At 39.4% G+C, this 17,986-nt stretch overlaps 1 protein-coding gene and 1 long non-coding RNA gene across 2 annotated transcripts in view; both read left to right on the top strand.

Annotated features, from left to right (window-relative positions):
• LOC307004698 (guanylate-binding protein 4-like) overlaps positions 1 to 17,986 on the top strand; it is a 238,983-nt gene that overhangs the window by 152,436 nt on the left and 68,561 nt on the right. The gene's annotated exons all lie outside the window — the stretch shown is intronic.
• Positions 923 to 2,300, top strand: LOC307004245. Its single transcript, XR_013798953.1, has 3 exons — positions 923 to 1,067; positions 1,165 to 1,249; positions 1,328 to 2,300. It is a non-coding gene; the product is annotated as an uncharacterized lncRNA (long non-coding RNA).

Genomic DNA, 17,986 nt, shown 5'->3' with positions numbered 1-17,986 from the left:
TCATTGAAGCATGTTACCATTGATAAATATTGTATGATAACTTGAATAAAACTGGATGTGCTCATCATCAGTGTGATACAGCATCACTGTATTTTTTTTATTTATTATATAGAACACCATCTTCTTAACATATGAATTCCTGTTCTAAAACTTCATGTAATTTCTTGGTGCATTTCCCATTGGTGCATTTGGAAATATTATACCTGGCCCAGTTTCCGATTTAGGTGATCAGCTGAATGGTACTGTTATTTGGGAATTCATGTCCCTGCAATCTTAAATAGGCTATTACATCTTAACATCACCTCTGTGGTTAAGAGAAATCAAGGAAGATCTGGACAGGTTGGTGGATGGGTCAAAAAGGGTCAATTAAAATGAACATCCTTCCCTAGGGTCCCGCGTCCCGCAAGTCATAAGCAGTGTCCCGCATTTAAATTTTGTCTGCATTTTATTTAATCGTCCTTTAAATGACTATTCTACAATAAAAAAATTGTTAAGAAAACACTGAACATGCGCAGCGCAGCCATTATTATTGGTTCTAGCCAGAGCGGGAAAACAAACACTGAGAAGAAGGGGGGGGGGGGGGGGGGGGAAACGCACACACATACAAAAAAAACGCAACAGAAAAATGGATCTATCCGGAGTTCTACAGACATGAATGAATGAATGAATGAGAATGCCCTGCTCGAAGCTGCCAGATCAGACAAAAAATATAAATTCAAGATGCACTGAATCCGGTAAGAACGCATTCAATCTTTCTATTCTTCACTAATGGAATGTATGTGCTTATTTGTTTAGCAGGACGGTCTATCGCCCCTCCCACTCGTAATTGTTTAATGTTTGGCCAATGGCCCGGCATCCAGTGTAAATAAGAGCACAGCCTACCTGCTATGTGGCATGCGTCATCGTCCGGGGCCATGACGTCATCCATGTGCCCTGCTGCTGGTTGATCGAGTGCACGGCAAACTGTGTTGCCGCTCGTAAAAGCTCACCGAAGCTGCTGGCCTCTGGCAGTGCTGTAGGCCGGTCTGGGTGCTGTTGGGAGAGTTGTATGTGGACATTTGAGACAGGTAAGAGGCATTTGCGTGCGACAGCGCTTTGTAAACCACGTTCCTATGAGTTGCTTGACCCAGCGATTAGTCTGATTAACCCGTATGCCCATTGTAGTGTAGATTTGTCTGCGCTGGTGAGTGTTGTCGGAGGCATTCGGCCGTATTCCTCGCATATTGATCCCGGGACAGCGTGCTCCGTTGTGAGTATAGAGTCACTGTTAGAGCATGAAGTTAAGGGGGAAGAACGCTCAGTGTAACACCCTCTGCTTTGTTTTTAGGCATGCGACAGGGACAATATCGCCATTCTGAACGAGAGTTATCTGCCTGGTGCTTCATTGTGGAGCCTGTTTGCGCTGTGCCTTACCAGCTGCTGTTCTGCTTTTGTGCTGTTCTGCTTTTGTTCTGTTTTGTTTCTCTTCTGTTTGGTGCGGTTTCACGCCAGGTGAATGGTTCTAAGTGAATCGGTTCCAGTGAATCATCCGAGCGAACTGTTTGTGAGAATCACTTCAAGTAACCCATTCTGAGTGAATCATTGCAAGTGAACTGTTTCGGCGAACCGCATCAGGTGAATCGTTTCAAACTAACTATTTCCACTGACGGTGACTTGTAACCGTGGTATGTTTTGAGTTTATTATTTTTTTTTTTTTGTTTATTACTTTGATTTATGTTAAGGAGCGAGTGTTTTTCTGAATTTGTATTTGTTTCCGACTCAATTGCTGTGTTGGTGAATTTATATATTATTTTTGGTTGACTTATGCTGCTGAAATTGTGATCTTTGTTTATAGAGTTTTCTTATTTTTTTCGGTTTGTGATTTGTGACGACCAGATCGGGACCAAGGAGTTGGTCCCCTCCTGAAATTGTAAACCAATATCATTTTGTTTATATATATCATTTTGTTTACATATTATTTTGTTCACATATTACTGGTTAATGTATCCTTTCTGTTGTTTGTTGGCAGGTCCTGGGTGCACAGGGGGCAGACGAGTGACCGAATTGGGTGGTGGTGTCCTCACTGTGTGTCGTGGTCTTCTCTGACATGAGTCGTTGAGTGTGCTGTGCTGGTGTGCGTGCACTGAGTAGAGTAATTACCAAAAAGGTGATATCCTGAGACTGCCCCCTGGGTGTGCCCAGGTCCCTCCACAGCCAACATTAGGATTTAGTAAATTGAAGTGATTGCTGGTCAACACCTTTTAATGTTAAATGTCTTTTAACGATTAATGAAATAAATGTACATCTCTTTTTTGCAATTCATCTGTGTCTCTGACTCAAAGTGATTAGGACCTGTGCGTGCCTTCTACATTAGAGGTACCGTTAGATTCCTGGGGTGAAATTCCCCAGGTGGCGTAGTCAAAAGTAGGTAAATTAGAACTGCCTGAGCGAACACCGCTTTGCCACTTTTGGAAATGTGCTTTTTAGCAACTGGATTGTTATTTTCATTTAATTATTTAGATTGAATAGACTTGTGCTGTTAAAATGAGTTTTATATTAATAGTGACGTTCACAGCGCCGTCATTAACATTTTTATAAAGCCTATTAGCAATTTAAAGCATGTTAACATCACTGCAAAAAGACATCTAATATAAAATCAATATTTATTCACCTAGTATAATAATAGTAAGTTCTCTCCCTCGTGTGCCGCAAAATCAGGTCTGCTGACCTGCAACAGAGCAATAGCCAGGTGGCACATATATCCTATCCTTCCCCTGTACCTGTTACAAATGACTCCGCTTTACCTACACCAGCAGGAATTTGATTAATGATCTGGAAAAACATTTCTCAAAATTTATCTGGCATAAAAAGAAAGTAAGGCTGAAAATCTTCAAACTACAATTACCAATCAATGCTGATGGGTTTCATTTTAAAACAAATATTTAATATGACTCGACTTTAATATGGAACAACGAGTTGTCTCAGAGAGTGATTCGTTCATTTTGTGTTGACCGCGCATGTGCAACATCCTAGGTTTTGTACAGGAAACAGAAAAGATTAGTTGTTCATTATTAATTATGAATATTTGGATCAGTTAATTGGATTAACCATCCAGCTCTTCACTACATTTCCCATCATCCTCCTTGGCCCACACCTGCACCTCCTTTACAGTCAGCTGTCATCGTCACCTGCCTGCAATCTGCTCTCTCATCACCAGCACCTTCTAAACCCCTCAGTTCACTGTCTGGTCTCGTCGTCGTTTCACCATCGACAACCTTCGTGACGAGACGTAGGTTTTTTGAATCACGCTTCGGATCAGTGTTTCGAAACATCTGCGCTTCGGGAACTCTAAAAGCTTCGGAACGTCAGTTTCGCGTCAGCCATCCCTAGTGACTAGTTCTGCCCAGCTCGATCTCTTCAAAACCTGCATCAGATAAGAGACTCAGTCAATATCAACATCATCATCATTCATATCTGTCTACAAATCAGCTTCTCACCTGCCATATCTGTTCCTGAGTGTTTTGAATAAACTTCCTTGTTTACTTGACCTGTTTGTGTCATTCTGATCTGTGACAGGCCTAGTCTTTTTTTTACAGTAAAAACTTTATAATCTATCCAAAACTAATCAACAAAATCTTGTCTAAATATTAATATTTTGTCTGTAACATATTGTTTTTATGATATATTAGCATATTAATGTTAATTTGCAGTTTGTTGCTTATACAAAGACATTTTATTTCAACATTTTTCAGTCTATTTTTACTCATCTCAGTATAGCAATATAGTTTGGTAAAAGCTAAACTAGCAGATGTGTTCATGTAAAAAATAACATGTTTACTAATCTAAAAGTGTGAGTGAATGGCACAAATGTGCGCTGTACAGCTGTAGTAAACAACAGCGTGCGTGTGTGCCGTTCATTCATTCACACACAGAAACGCGATTAATATTTAAACAGTCTTTTTGCGATTTACAGATACTATTCCATATCGCGATTACAACAAAGCACTTAAGAATAAAGAACTTACTATCTTACTTCTCAGCTGGATCCGGTGCTTCCCCAAGTGAAACCAGCACTTCTGAGGTAAATTTACCAGGATTATTATTACGATAGTATTATTCCTCACAGCGTAGCAAGACGACGTAAAGTACATGATTCTTATTAAACTTGATGTCTTTTATCCAGCTGATGTGGGCGATGACACGTTTGCATGGCTCGCCTCAGATCATTTGCGTTTGAATAGCGCGCGCTCTCTGTGGGCATGGTCACATTAGCAGATAATGAGCTGATATGAGAAAGACTGACATCTCTCTCTCTTCATACAGATTACATTAACAGAGCATATTTGTTTTTGTTTTGAATTAGACAATTTAAAAGTACAAGGCAGGGTAGGTAGGATTTTCGTAAAAAAAACTTTTTTCCAAAATTTGTTTAACCCTCTGGGGTCTACCGTGTTTTTGGGGTCCTTGAGATGTTTTGACATGCCCATATTTTTTTCAGTATTTAGTTTTTTGTATTTAGCACGAACATGGCTATCATAATATGTGAGCAACATGTATGTACATGTTTGCATTTTTGAGAAAATATTATTTATGCGTGGTTATTCAAAAACCTCAAACTAAAATTTTCTGATATAAGACCACAAATGACCAACTTCACATATTCCCACAATACTTTTGACTAATGGATGTTGTCGGCTAGAGTGTTTACTTCAAAATGATCTGAAAATCATCTGGGCTAATCGTTCACATTAAACAATAGATTGATTTAAATTTTGTAAGACATTTTTGTTTGAAAAGGCAATATGCAGGTGGACGTGAATGATCCAACAAGGTCATGAATAAAGTCCTCATTCACACCTGAAGAAGACAAAGAGCTGCTAATGCTGCATACTAATGAGCCTTAGGTGTCACTGTGGCTACAAGAAAGAATGCAAAGACAACACACACACACACACACACACATATGTAAGAGCCGCGCTATATTGGTCCAATGAGGGTTTCCAATAACACGGGAAGGTTTCTTGCGCGTTCCGTCTTTCCAGCATCTCAAAGTAATTTGGGTTAAATGCAATACATTTCTCATATGTATTTACTCGTTATTTCATCTGACTCCATAAATGAAAGGTTTTGATAATATCTATGCATCACTAAAAGTGAGCGAATGTTTGATTATTACTTTTAGACTATTAAATGAACAAGGTCAAAATCAGTTTGAATAATCAAATGTAACAATTTATTAAATCAGGTATCAGGTCAATTGTATAATCAATTCAAAGATAATCAATATAAAACATGAATAAAAGAAGAGATGCGAACCCAACCTGATGCAAAAACATGAGGCTGGAAGTTTCGGTCACTCCCAGCCATCACGGGCCAGTCTAGATACAGAAAAAGCCCAGATTCTCCTGCTGCATTCCATTAAATAGCCAAAACCCCTTTCATATGTTAACAATGGGAATTTACATTCAGAGTTGACACCTTTTGGGGGTAGGAGACCATTTGCCAGAGACAACCTTCCTTTGTGTGTCAGTTTCTCTAAACTTCTCAAAACCTGATTTCTTTTTGTTTAATCTAGTTGGAAATGAGACATTTGTACCACTCACTCTGAGACATTTTAAATGATACTAAACCTAATAATCATTCACATTAAACCACATATATATTCTTGTGTGAGTCTTTGGTGTGAGAGGGAGTGAAACTGTATGGGGGAGGTCAGATGGTAATTTCCAGCAAGGTCCTTTGTCCAGACCAGTCTATCTCTCTAACCAGTTTCTCCAGCCTTACAGTCCCTCCTTGGCCCCGTGGGTCACATTCGGATGAACACTTACGGGGTCACAGTAAGGCGTTTGTTGTAATCCTTGAGATGTAACTCAAAAAGTGTCTTTGCAATGTTAGCATCTGTAGAAGCTCAGCGGGCTGTGTTCACCTGCAGAACACCTGGTCTCACCAGGTGTATGTAACTTGAGTTCAGCAGGTGGATGAATGCGTTCAGTTTTTTCTTCTTGTAATCCTGTGATGTAAGCAAAGTTCATAGAGTCAATCTGGATATTTGTGACTTGTTCAGTTCAGTGTCATTCCTCCATGGAGAAACTTCTGCTTCCCTGGCACCTTCTCCACGATGATGATCTGACCCTTCTTGACCAACCCTGTCACCTCCAGCGGTACGGTGGTCTGGGCAGACCTCAGTGGATGAAGGGGTTCTCCTTCGATCCACACTGCTTTGTGTGAGACACCTGAAAAGCATCTTAAATGTCCGCTTCACAATTGAGCACATATGAACTTACAGTCGTAGGGAAATGCATAGGAACGCATAATGCAATAAAGCAAAATCATGTCATGTTCAATGTAAAATACCATGTTCATGTCAGCAAATGTGAGTGGTACATCTGGTCTCAAGTGTTCCTCAAGGTCAGGTAGGGTGGTCCCATTTTAAACATCCAATTCTTCACTACCCCCGTGATGATATTAAATGGTAGTGGAATTTAAATATTCTTGGTCTGACTTACTCAACGGAAATGCAGCAAGAGGTCGGTGTAATCTAAATAATCAAATCGATGGTACGCATCAACAAACCTTGTATTCACAGTAATAATATCTAATCAAAATCATGAATCAATACATATATAATAATCATTGTTTGTTCAGTAATCAGTAATCTTACAATGCATAATACAAGAATGGAGATTGTTCATTCCTTGTATCAGTGTGTGTGTGTGTGTGTTTAGTCATATGACAGTTTGGTGTTTGTGTGGGTGTTTGTGTGTGTGTGTTTAGTCATATGACAGTTTGGTGTTTGTGTGGGTGGGTGTTTGTGTGTGTGTGTGTGTGTGTGTGTGTGTGGGGTTTTTTTTTTTGGTGTGTGTGTGTGTGTGGCTGGCTAAGTCACAGGACAGGGTTGAATTGTAATTTTTTGTAATTGATTGAAGCGTTCACACTTCAGATCTAGTTTGTTTTTATAATGTGTCTGTTATTAGAGGCATTGTTGAGAAATCATGGGCCCTATGATTTTCCAACCATACCAATAACAATCAGTTAAACATTTTTGAATTTTAATAGCAGGTCTGCCTCTGCTTTTGAATTTGCATTATCAATTTGTGACTGTAGCCTTTCATGTGTACGTTATAGTGTTTTCCCATGAGTTAGTAGTGTGTAGTGTCATCATGGGATCAGCTTTGCCATCCTATGTGTGTGAAGCTGTCTGAATCTTTTAGTGTGATGATGGACAATAGATCATTAGTGAAGTGTCACTTTTGGGCTCTATGCCATCTTTATCTTCTTATGTGTAGTGTTCAGCGGTAATGGAGGTGTGTGTTCAGTGTTCATGCCTAAGAGATGGGTGGAATCAAATATGATAATTGTGTTGTAAATTTGGATCCAGTTCTAACTGGGAGGCCACAGTTATGCAGTAGTGTGTTACTGTGATGTGTGAGTGGCCTCTTGAGTTGTCTTTTCACCCATCTCCAGAATTTCAGGTTATATTCTACAATCCCGCTGTCCTGCTTTTGGTGCAGGCGGAGTCCGGTCCGTCCTCCGGGGAATTTCAGTGTTAAAACCTGAGACAGAAACAAATGCAGAGAAAACCACAGTTAATTCAGATATTTTCAACGGTTTCAAATTTTTAATTCCTGTTTTCACATGAAACCGAGTTTCATTGACCAGGTCTAAATTGTTGCTGTTTCAGCGCAGTGTGTGACACCTAAAGCTGCTCTTGGTTCAGTCTTCACAGTCTGCTTGTGTCATGAGCATTAGAGATCCCAGTTCTGCTGGGGAAATCTTCTGGATTCATCTGAGTTTTTATCACTCATATTGTCATTGTAAGTTGCTCTCATTACAATCAGATCTGTGGGCAGAAATTTGTTCACCTGGTTCGGTGTTGCCTGTTTTATGGTGTCATTCACACATTCGGTTAGTGCAGATATTTTTTGACCTGCAAGAAACTGTGGTACCCATCTGCTGTTTAGCATTTCACACCCTCCTCGTAAATTTAGTTCTCTGATCAGATTAAATTTTATTTGGCTGTTACCTGTGCCACACTTCTAGTCGTGTTTGCAGTGGTAAAGGCAAAAATAAAGATATACCCCCCTCCGGTTTGGCACTGGGGAGCCCACAAATGAAATTCAATTTTAAGGATGATATTATATTTCGAGTTATAATACAATCGCTATATTTAAAAGAATTCAGATGTGAAACTATTAAGCCATTTGCTATTGAGCTGCTACCCGACTAGCAAATGACGCTAATAGCTGAAGACCTTGAGTAATCAACGTTGTCAGCTCAGTGAGCGTTTTAGATGCTTTTGAGCTTTGGTTATCTGCAGAGTGCTGTTTTCTGTCAGAGTGTGGTTGTCTGCGTTTTTTGAAATAGGGTGGAGGTCTGCCTCTGTCCAGGGACCAACACTTTTCCTCTGTATGGCCTGTTTTGTGACAGGAATTACAGAATCTGCTCAGTTTTCCACAGTGTGGCTTCCTGGATTCTCCTGCAGACGGATGATTTTCATGACATTCTAACACCGCTACCTCACAATGCATTTGTTTTCGTGACTCAATTCGTGTTGCCCAGCCAACTATATCTTCAAATGTATTTTGAGCTGGAGAAGCACCATACGTGAGCGATTGCTGTACACGCGGACCTGCATTTGTAAGCAGTAAATCAAGGAGAGTTACATTGTTGTGGTTAACATTTTCAATTCCAGCATACTCCTCAAAAAGTTCAAACATATTTTCTGCATATGTCTCAAACGATTCTTCAGGATTCTGTTTCCGATTGAAAATCAGTTCCCATCCAACAGGACTACAACCACGCAGATCACGAAGGCATTGTTTGAGTCTATTAAAGATTTCACTCTCAGGCTCATTTTGACACGTTGACTGCACAATGGTGCCTGTCATCAAAACCTGTGGTATCTTGTAGATCAAAACATCTGGAATTGAGCTGATAACAATTTGCCAAATATCTTTTGGTTCGAGTTGAAATGCATGTTTTAGACTTACAATGCGTCGCCACCACGGTTCGAATGGCCCTTTCAAAGGGAATGGTCCGATCTGTGCTTTAAACAAGTTACATTCAGTTACCGTTAAAGGACGTCGGATGCTTGACTCTGTGCCGTTTGGGTGCCGTATCACCTTAAGGGCTGAGACGGGCACTCTTTTCAAAATTTGATCACGTGCTTCATCTGTCTGAAAAGATACACGATTGTTAGAGCAGGCTGCCTCATCTAAGAAGTGCACATTTTTTGTCCCATCGCTGTTGAGCGTTATGGGAGACTTGGACTTTTTAGCATTTAGCTTAGCCTTAAGATCTGCAATGGTGTCTTTGTGATTTTTACACTTTTTAGTCAGGGCTAACTGTTCAGATAGTAATCTATCTTGAATCTTTGCCTCTGACATTTGTGCCTCCGCATTTTTAGAATGCACTTCTTCACATTTAACCTCCATAAGCGAAGATAGAAATTTGGTTGACTTATGTAGCTGTTTATAACTTATGAAGTTTAACGCCTCAATTATCTCACCATGTTTTGATTTCTTCTGCTTACTACCCACTGTTTTCCACCAAGTGAAAATTTCATTGTCAATAGTGTCTATGGTAAGACCTTTTCTACTAAGTTTGCACAGTGTAGGCTCGACCTTTTCGGCCCATAGTTTAAACAGGACATGTTTATTATCCATGTTCCAATTTATATTTGCTTAATTTCACAATGATGGAAAGGGTTTTTCGTTATAGAATTAATGAGAAGCGCGTTCGCTGTTTCTCTTTTTAGATTTCAAATGCCTATTCTTTCATTTTTAGTCTCTTTAAAGACTACGTGTAGGTAAAATTATTATTTTAATGTTTAATTATTCTCTTTTGACTCTTTAATAATTTTTTATCCGCTTAGATTTAGGAGACTATATCACTTAGAGGTCCTGGTCTTTCGCAGGTCTCTCGACACAAACTCGCCAGTTCTGGTCATCAATCAGAGGTAATTGGTTATATATCTAGGATTTGCCGTAATTCACACGTACACAATAAAAGATACTTTTTCATAACCTTCTTGAATGCCCCCTCAGGAACTTAATCCAATCATTTACTTTAGTAGACAATTATCTAAAGTAACATTAAACTAAGAACAGAGGTATGAGCGTACCCACATTTAGATTGATCAAATAGCTTTTGCTATTTCTAAACGGAAAATTAACCCGCTCCTGCATTCAAGTATACTTGCAATGATGCCAGGTCTCAGCCTGTTGCTGATCTGGTCGCAGAATTGTGGAAATATACGAATCCAATAATATATTTAGGAAAAAACAACCTCAGAGTCATTTAGAATGAATTCAAACGTAACAATGCATAAATTTTGTTCAAGATTCAGAGTTACTGAACCCTAATGCGCAACGTTCTCTGGAACTTTGAATATGAGAGTTTTGTTGTTTCAGGATTAATAAGATGCGCGTTCGTTGTTTCTGATTTTCAAATTCATTGCGAATCACATCATAGCATGGCATAGACACACGTGTTTAATTCAGTTCAACACAGGACACATGGCCTAGAGGATATCTACAGCCTTTACCTAAGTGTTTCAAGTACACTTACAGTAAAGCAATCCCGTGTTTAAAGAATAAACTTAAATTTAGCCTATGCACATTGTTGTACAAACGACTAAATTGTGTTCTATGAGCATAATGCGTTCATACAATTTCCAATTTGAAAATTAACAGAATTATTGCATGCTTTTTAATCTCATATGTGTTAAAGTTCAAGCTTTCAAATGTAGTTTATCAAGATTAGTTTAGGTTTAGTATAGGATATTAATGCTTTCAATGTGACTTTGGGCCTAAACCGGTGGGCCGGCAACACAAAGGGTTAAGCGTTTGGAAGCAGCATGGACATATTTAGCTTAGCCTAAAACTGATTTTTAGCCTGTAAATCATGTCATCCTATTTTTTCCAAACTTCTTTGCTTTTCATAAACAATTAATCGACCTGCCTTTTTATTTATAAAACGCGTTTTTCGATCGTTTATAAACTTAGATTTTTATTTCTGTTGTTTGCTCATTCTCTGTGTTGCTGGTTTGTTTACAAGCCAATGCAACAATGGCAAAAAACATGCGGCTGGTTTTAAAACGTTTAGGCTTTATTTTTTCGGTTCTTCGTCGAGTTATTCATTATTTGGAAGATGTTATTCCAATTTTAGGTTTTGTTTCTTGTTGCTTAGGCAAACAAGGAGATCTTTAAAATCTATTCAAGTGTTTTCATTCTTCATCTGCGCTGCTAATCTAATCACGTCCTCACACGTGTTTCTAGACAAAGAACCTTCCGACCTGTAACAATGCAAACATTTTCTCAAACACTTCTAAAAAGGGCAGAAAAAGTTGACTTACCACAGCGGCGGAAGAAAGAGAAGATGTTCAAACCTCTGTGTTGATTTTAGATTCCCAAAACTTTTCTGGAAAAGACTTTGCTCGCGAAATCCATCTGAGATCACGTCTCGGGGTCACCACTGTAAGAGCCGCGCTATATTGGTCCAATGAGGGTTTCCAATAACACGGGAAGGTTTCTTGCGCGTTCCGTCTTTCCAGCATCTCAAAGTAATTTGGGTTAAATGCAATACATTTCTCATATGTATTTACTCGTTATTTCATCTGACTCCATAAATGAAAGGTTTTGATAATATCTATGCATCACTAAAAGTGAGCGAATGTTTGATTATTACTTTTAGACTATTAAATGAACAAGGTCAAAATCAGTTTGAATAATCAAATGTAACAATTTATTAAATCAGGTATCAGGTCAATTGTATAATCAATTCAAAGATAATCAATACAAAACATGAATAAAAGAAGAGATGCGAACCCAACCTGATGCAAAAACATGAGGCTGGAAGTTTCGGTCACTTCCAGCCATCACGGGCCAGTCTAGATACAGAAAAAGCCCAGATTCTCCTGCTGCATTCCATTAAATAGCCAAAACCTCTTTCATATGTTAACAATGGGAATTTACATTCAGAGTTGACACCTTTTGGGGGTAGGAGACCATTTGCCAGAGACAACCTTCCTTTGTGTGTCAGTTTCTCTAAACTTCTCAAAACCTGATTTCTTTTTGTTTAATCTAGTTGGAAATGAGACATTTGTACCACTCACTCTGAGACATTTTAAATGATACTAAACCTAATAATCATTCACATTAAACCACATATATATTCTTGTGTGAGTCTTTGGTGTGAGAGGGAGTGAAACTGTATGGGGGAGGTCAGATGGTAATTTCCAGCAAGGTCCTTTGTCCAGACCAGTCTATCTCTCTAACCAGTTTCTCCAGCCTTACACATATATACATACATACATACATACATACATGTTACTACAGAATTGGTTCAGAGTTGGAAACATCTTGAAAAAAAGTGTATTTTTTCCACAAACTGTATGCTTGCAAATTGTATAATATCCCAGGTAAACATTTCTAGTAATTGTGCAGTTAATCGTATTTTCAGATAAGTTTTGGATGTAGGGTATCCTCTCCCCAAATTGGTCACTAATAAAACACAAAAATAATTTAAAGAGAAGGCTTATATTGACCTTTTAAGATTTTGTTTGCACCTTGTAAATTAGGTTTTGATGTGGCAGTAAAAACTTTATAATCTATCCAAAACGAAATCTTGTATTTCGTCTGTAACATACCGTCTTTTATAATATATATTAGGGCATAAATGTGAATTTGCAGTTTAATATGTTGCTTATACAAAGACATTTTACTTCAACGTATTCAGTCGATTTTTACTCATCTCAGTAGGCAATATAGATAGTTTGCTAAAAGCTAAATTCATTCACACACAGACACGCGAGCTGTAGTAAACAACAACAACAACAAACGCATGCATATGTGCCGTTCATTCATTAAAACACAGAAACGCGATTCAAATTTAAACAGTCTTTTGCGGTTTACAGACACCATTTCATATCGCGATCTTGCAAAGCCTCATTGATGAAGCCTAATATTTTTCTATTGCAATGTTTTGTGTTGAAATGTTTTCATTATTTATTAAATGTATTAGGCCTACATTTAATTTCAGTCTTGTGATTATATGAATTCGTTTAACTACATGTTTCACTTGAATTGATCTGTTTTACCACATTTCAATCACTCTCAATGAGCCGCGGTGCGGCGGCAGATTACGCAATAGAGAGAATAAACTGACACTTTTCAAAGTCTGCGATTGTAGCGCCTCTTAGCGGTCAAAAGCAGCAAATACACCCCCGCAATTTTCGCGGCGGTAAAAGTCTCATTCTGGTTGAGTACCATCTGTAGGTTAACGTTAGAGTGAGCGGCGATGCCAGTCAGATAATCCTCATGTTTAACAAATCAAATCATGCAGTTTCTACCTATCGCGAGTCAGCGCTGCGCCAGTTTGAAAAAGGCGGGTGTGCCGGAGTCTTTTAATGAACGTTTGGTGTAGAGGCATAGAGATATCTGAACATCTTTGCCAAGCGCAAACCACTACAGAAGTAATCAATAAAAGGAGTTTTTTTCTGAATGGAAGCATCTGGCGCTCATAATTCATATTAAAGGTATCGACTCATTTTTTTTTATTACATAACTCCTGACACAAATTAAGACATAACTGTCACTATAAGTTTCTCAGAATAAAATAGTGGGCAAATACTGAAACTTGAGTCTTATATCTTTTTAATGATGTACAGTTTGTCAAGGTAATAACATTACATCTAATAGTAACTTTAAACTGTTTAAACAAAGAACGATTCAGTGCGTCGGCGTCCTCGTGAAGGCTAACAGGTACACACTTCATTCTATATGAATTGTCTTTCTCTCCGACAAATTAAAACGTGGACTCTGAGTTGGGCCAGGAGTGGTCTCCTTCCTCACCCTCACCCCCACGATCACTCGAAGTTAAAGGTGGTGGTTCTGGTTCTTCCATCTCGAAACAAAATAACAAAGCTCAAGTGTTCTCAATGGAGGCAGGCAGCAGAGCGAAAGGCAGAACGGGAGCACGCGCGGTCTTCTTGATCGCTTGATTCGCGCACTGATGAGCCAGCTTCGTGAAACCTGGTGGTGACAGAGCCATCTACCGCTCTGGCAGTGATAATGTGGGTTTGAAATGATTCGTAACATTTTTATAATTGTAACGAGTAACGATGCAGCACATCAAAAATGTATCAAAGTATTAAAAGTATTAAACTCATCGAAAATATGTACTGAAGTAAAAGTGGAAGTATGAGAAAAATAATAATACTTTAGTAGAGTACAGATACAGCCTTTTAGTACTTAAGTACAGTAGTGAAGTAGTTCTACTTCGTTACTATACATCTCTGCCCATAGGTTTGGCATAGCTATGACGGCACTCGACGGCGTATTTATGCGGGTTGTGTGCACGATGTTATTATTGAAAACGGAGGGGGGGAAATATTCGTTTCTCTAAATACTCGGCTGTGTAAATGTGTACCCCCCCCCCCCCCCCGCCCCCCGCATTCACTCCATCTACCTCTCTCATACACAAATCTAACTGTCACAGACACCATATCTTAGTCTCTCTCTACTCTTTACTCTCTCTCTCTCTCTCTCACACACACACACACACACACACACACACACACACACCCTCCATCTATCTCTCCAACTCACTTACTTTGAAACACACACACACTCGCTGTCATTCTCTTACTCACTCAGTCTCTCTCTCTCACTCAGTCACACACACCACGTTTCACACACATTTGACATTCAAATATTGATCTCAATAGTAATGTAACTGTATGTTTGCTTTGTTTTTTTTTCTAAGTTATGAACTGGATTACTGTTTCATACTAGTTAAAATGTCTCATACTTGGTGTTCTTCAAGAATATTGTCCCACCCTTTCCTTGAGAGCCTTCTCTCTTTCTCTAGTATCAACACAGACTGTTATCCATTATCCAATTTGTCTACAGTGAACTTTAAAGATATGTAGTCTACAGCTGGGGATTAATTAAAGAACTAGATTGTTGTATTCCCTATTATAATTTATCGTTATGCGTTTGCACTTTTTCTATCTGGACACTGAGCATAATAAACATGCAACTTGTTCATTATCATTACCTGTGAGACTTGATTTCTACATGGCAGTTCAATTAATATTGTCTTTTTAGACCATTGGTATTGACTGGTTTGAGTTCTTTTATTGGTATAGGCAAGGGACATGGCCTAAAATGCACCAGAATGCAGGAAATCACTAGCCTGGGAAAACCCAGACCACTCTCAGTCGTAACTGAGTTAGGGTCTGGCAAAGCTCCACAGATAATTCATTTCCACAGGGGCGTCACCAACGGACGTCGGATAGATCTAAAACCAATCAGAGCGATGAATGAATGACATGACGTATGCAGAGCGACGGAGAAACATCTCGAGACTCTCAGCAATTCTCTGTTTGTGTTAACGAAAATGACAATTTTAAATCGCTTGAAACAGGCGCGATATCTGATTCGAACGAGTGATGTTGTGATGTTCCACGGGGGCATCCATCTCTGTAATGTACAAAATCTGCGTCACCGTCTCTGCTCTGTCGTCATCGTGTAAAGCCCGCCCCAATGTTTCTGATTGGTGCCGCGATTTCGACGGATTGGAAATGGGTTTCAATGGGCTCTTTGCCAGACCCACTTGCAGAGCAAATCTAAATTTGCCGGAAATGGTCTGGGTTTTCCCAGGCTAGGAAATCACATCTATGAAATAATATATCGAATATTTCATAATTTGTACAATCTGACCAAACATGAAAAGAGCTGAAGGAAGTTAAAGAGAAAACAAATAACACACACTATAACCTTCTAAACTATGATATGTAGCGATTTTAATACTGTATGGGGTTTGTTTGACTGTATTTTATGTTTTTTTTTTTTTACAAAATCACGATCGTTCCTCAATTGCACGAGAGTAATTGCTGCTACTAATTTGCAATACAACTACGGAGTTCTTACCTGTGTGTTATGACGTTTCTTAGGTTGAAGCAACGATCCAAAAACGTTAAGAGTAAAGCCGATGAACGATTAATGAAATAGCTGATAGAAAAGGCAACATATGCGTTGTTTGCGGAAAACTGAAGTCTGAAGTTAAAAAGTTTTTCTTAAATGTCTGTGGCGTCCTCAAGTGGCGAGTTTCGTGATTGCATCATTAGAAAATTGCGTTGCATAATGATGAGTCCAAAAGATGGAATACATTTTCCCAAGAGATCCACCGTAATAGCCTCCGAACAGGGCTTCTTTTAACTTCTAGTAAATGGGTAACGTTAGTCACATTGTTGTTAGTCTACTAATAGAAGTAACGTTACTGTTTGCAAATATGGGTGTAAGTTACACGTATTCGTATTGAACCGTTCGGTACGAGGCTTTTGGTTCGGTACGCATACAAACCGAACGATTCGTTGGACCATTTTTTCCTGCCGACCAAAATCCGCGCTGGCGCGACCACCATAACGTTGCACAACATCAATGGCAAACCTCTGGTGAAACATAATAAAAGCGGAACGAAACTGCGCTATAATTTTGTGCTTCACGGACACTTTATCAGTTCGGACCATCAGTGTCAGTGCAGCGCGAGCCGAATCGTGATGAAGCGACACTGTTATACACAGCGCTATGAGATCCAGAGAATTTTTTTTATTCGCCACTGAAGTAATAACATCACTGCGAGATCTAGTGAGAAGCATTCACATTTTTCTGTTATTAACGGATCAAACGTTGAAACCAGGAGAAACATTTTGCCATGAATGAACTAGATATAGGCTTTAAGTTCACAGATAGTTCTGTCGTTAGCATTATGCGACAGTTCGGGCAGTTCGAGTTCAGGCAGGCGTCTGTCGTTAGCATTATGCGACGAGAAGACGCACCAAGAGTGGGACCCAAGGTGAGGAACCGGGGGCTGAACCACGTAGAAAGGGAACGAAGCTACAGCGCGTAACCCTTACCATAAACATGGATTTTAGAAAGTACACGAAGCGTTCAGCGCGTGACTTATCATAAACATGGATTTTTAGAAAGGACACAAAGCACCCAACGCGTGCTCTTGCCTCTATTTGCCCTTGGGGAATTTGAGCCACAACTGAAGTGGTCTCATGTGCAAAAGGCCCAGAGGGATCCCTGTGGACGCAGCTGCCATGAGACCTATCCTGACCTAGCCAGATGTTGCTTTAGGGTGTTTAAAAATGGTCTTGACAAGCGGGGGACAGTTGTGCCCCCGATGGTGACAGAGTCCCATTTAAACCCCAAGCACGTTGGAGAGTGAACGCTCTTCTTAGCGTTGCAACTCAACCCCATAGAGAGAAGCGGGGATCGATATTGATGTCTAAAGCACAAGCTCCTGAGACTGTGCCAGTATTAGTCAATCGTCTATGTAACATGGCTAGGTCGAATGGAAGAACCCGATATTGGTAGGCTTCGCCCCCAAAAGCAAACCTCGGAAACTTCCTGTGTTGTGGCAATATTTCTATGTATAAATATGCGTCTTTAAGATCGACTGTGAAGATCCAATCATGATGTTGAATTTGCAACACGATCTACTTGATAGTTAGCATCTTGAACTTGAGCGTTCTGACTAGTGTTGCTTTCGTCAACGAAAATTATGACTAAATATCGTCGTCAACGAACCTTTATCACGTGACGAAAACGAGACGAGACGAGACGTAAATGCTGGTCATGTGACGATGACTATAACTAAATGTATAATGCACTATTGTTGACGAATAAAAACGAGACTAAAAGTGGTTTACAAAATAAAAACTATGCTAAAATGTCTCCTCATTTTCATTGACCAAAACGAGACAAATGTTAGTCTCCTTGCACTGGGATTCGAGCAGCTGCAGCTTGCTTAAGGTAATGGCAAAAAAAAACTTTTAGAACAGCGGCGAAAATGTAAAAGTAGGCTATAATATAATATATTAATATATCCTTTTATTGAAATGGGTGCTTTGCTGTGCAAAGAGACACGAAACATTTCAACCGCTGGTAATAGGCTACTTTCACTTTTGCCGCAGAGACAATTATGTCCTATAACG

Source organism: Phoxinus phoxinus (assembly GCF_949152265.1).
Source record: "Phoxinus phoxinus genome assembly, chromosome: 9".
NCBI classification, from domain to species: domain Eukaryota; kingdom Metazoa; phylum Chordata; class Actinopteri; order Cypriniformes; family Leuciscidae; genus Phoxinus; species Phoxinus phoxinus.
The sequence above is the reverse complement of the archived record's forward strand: the minus strand, read 5'-3'. Positions and strand labels throughout refer to the sequence as shown.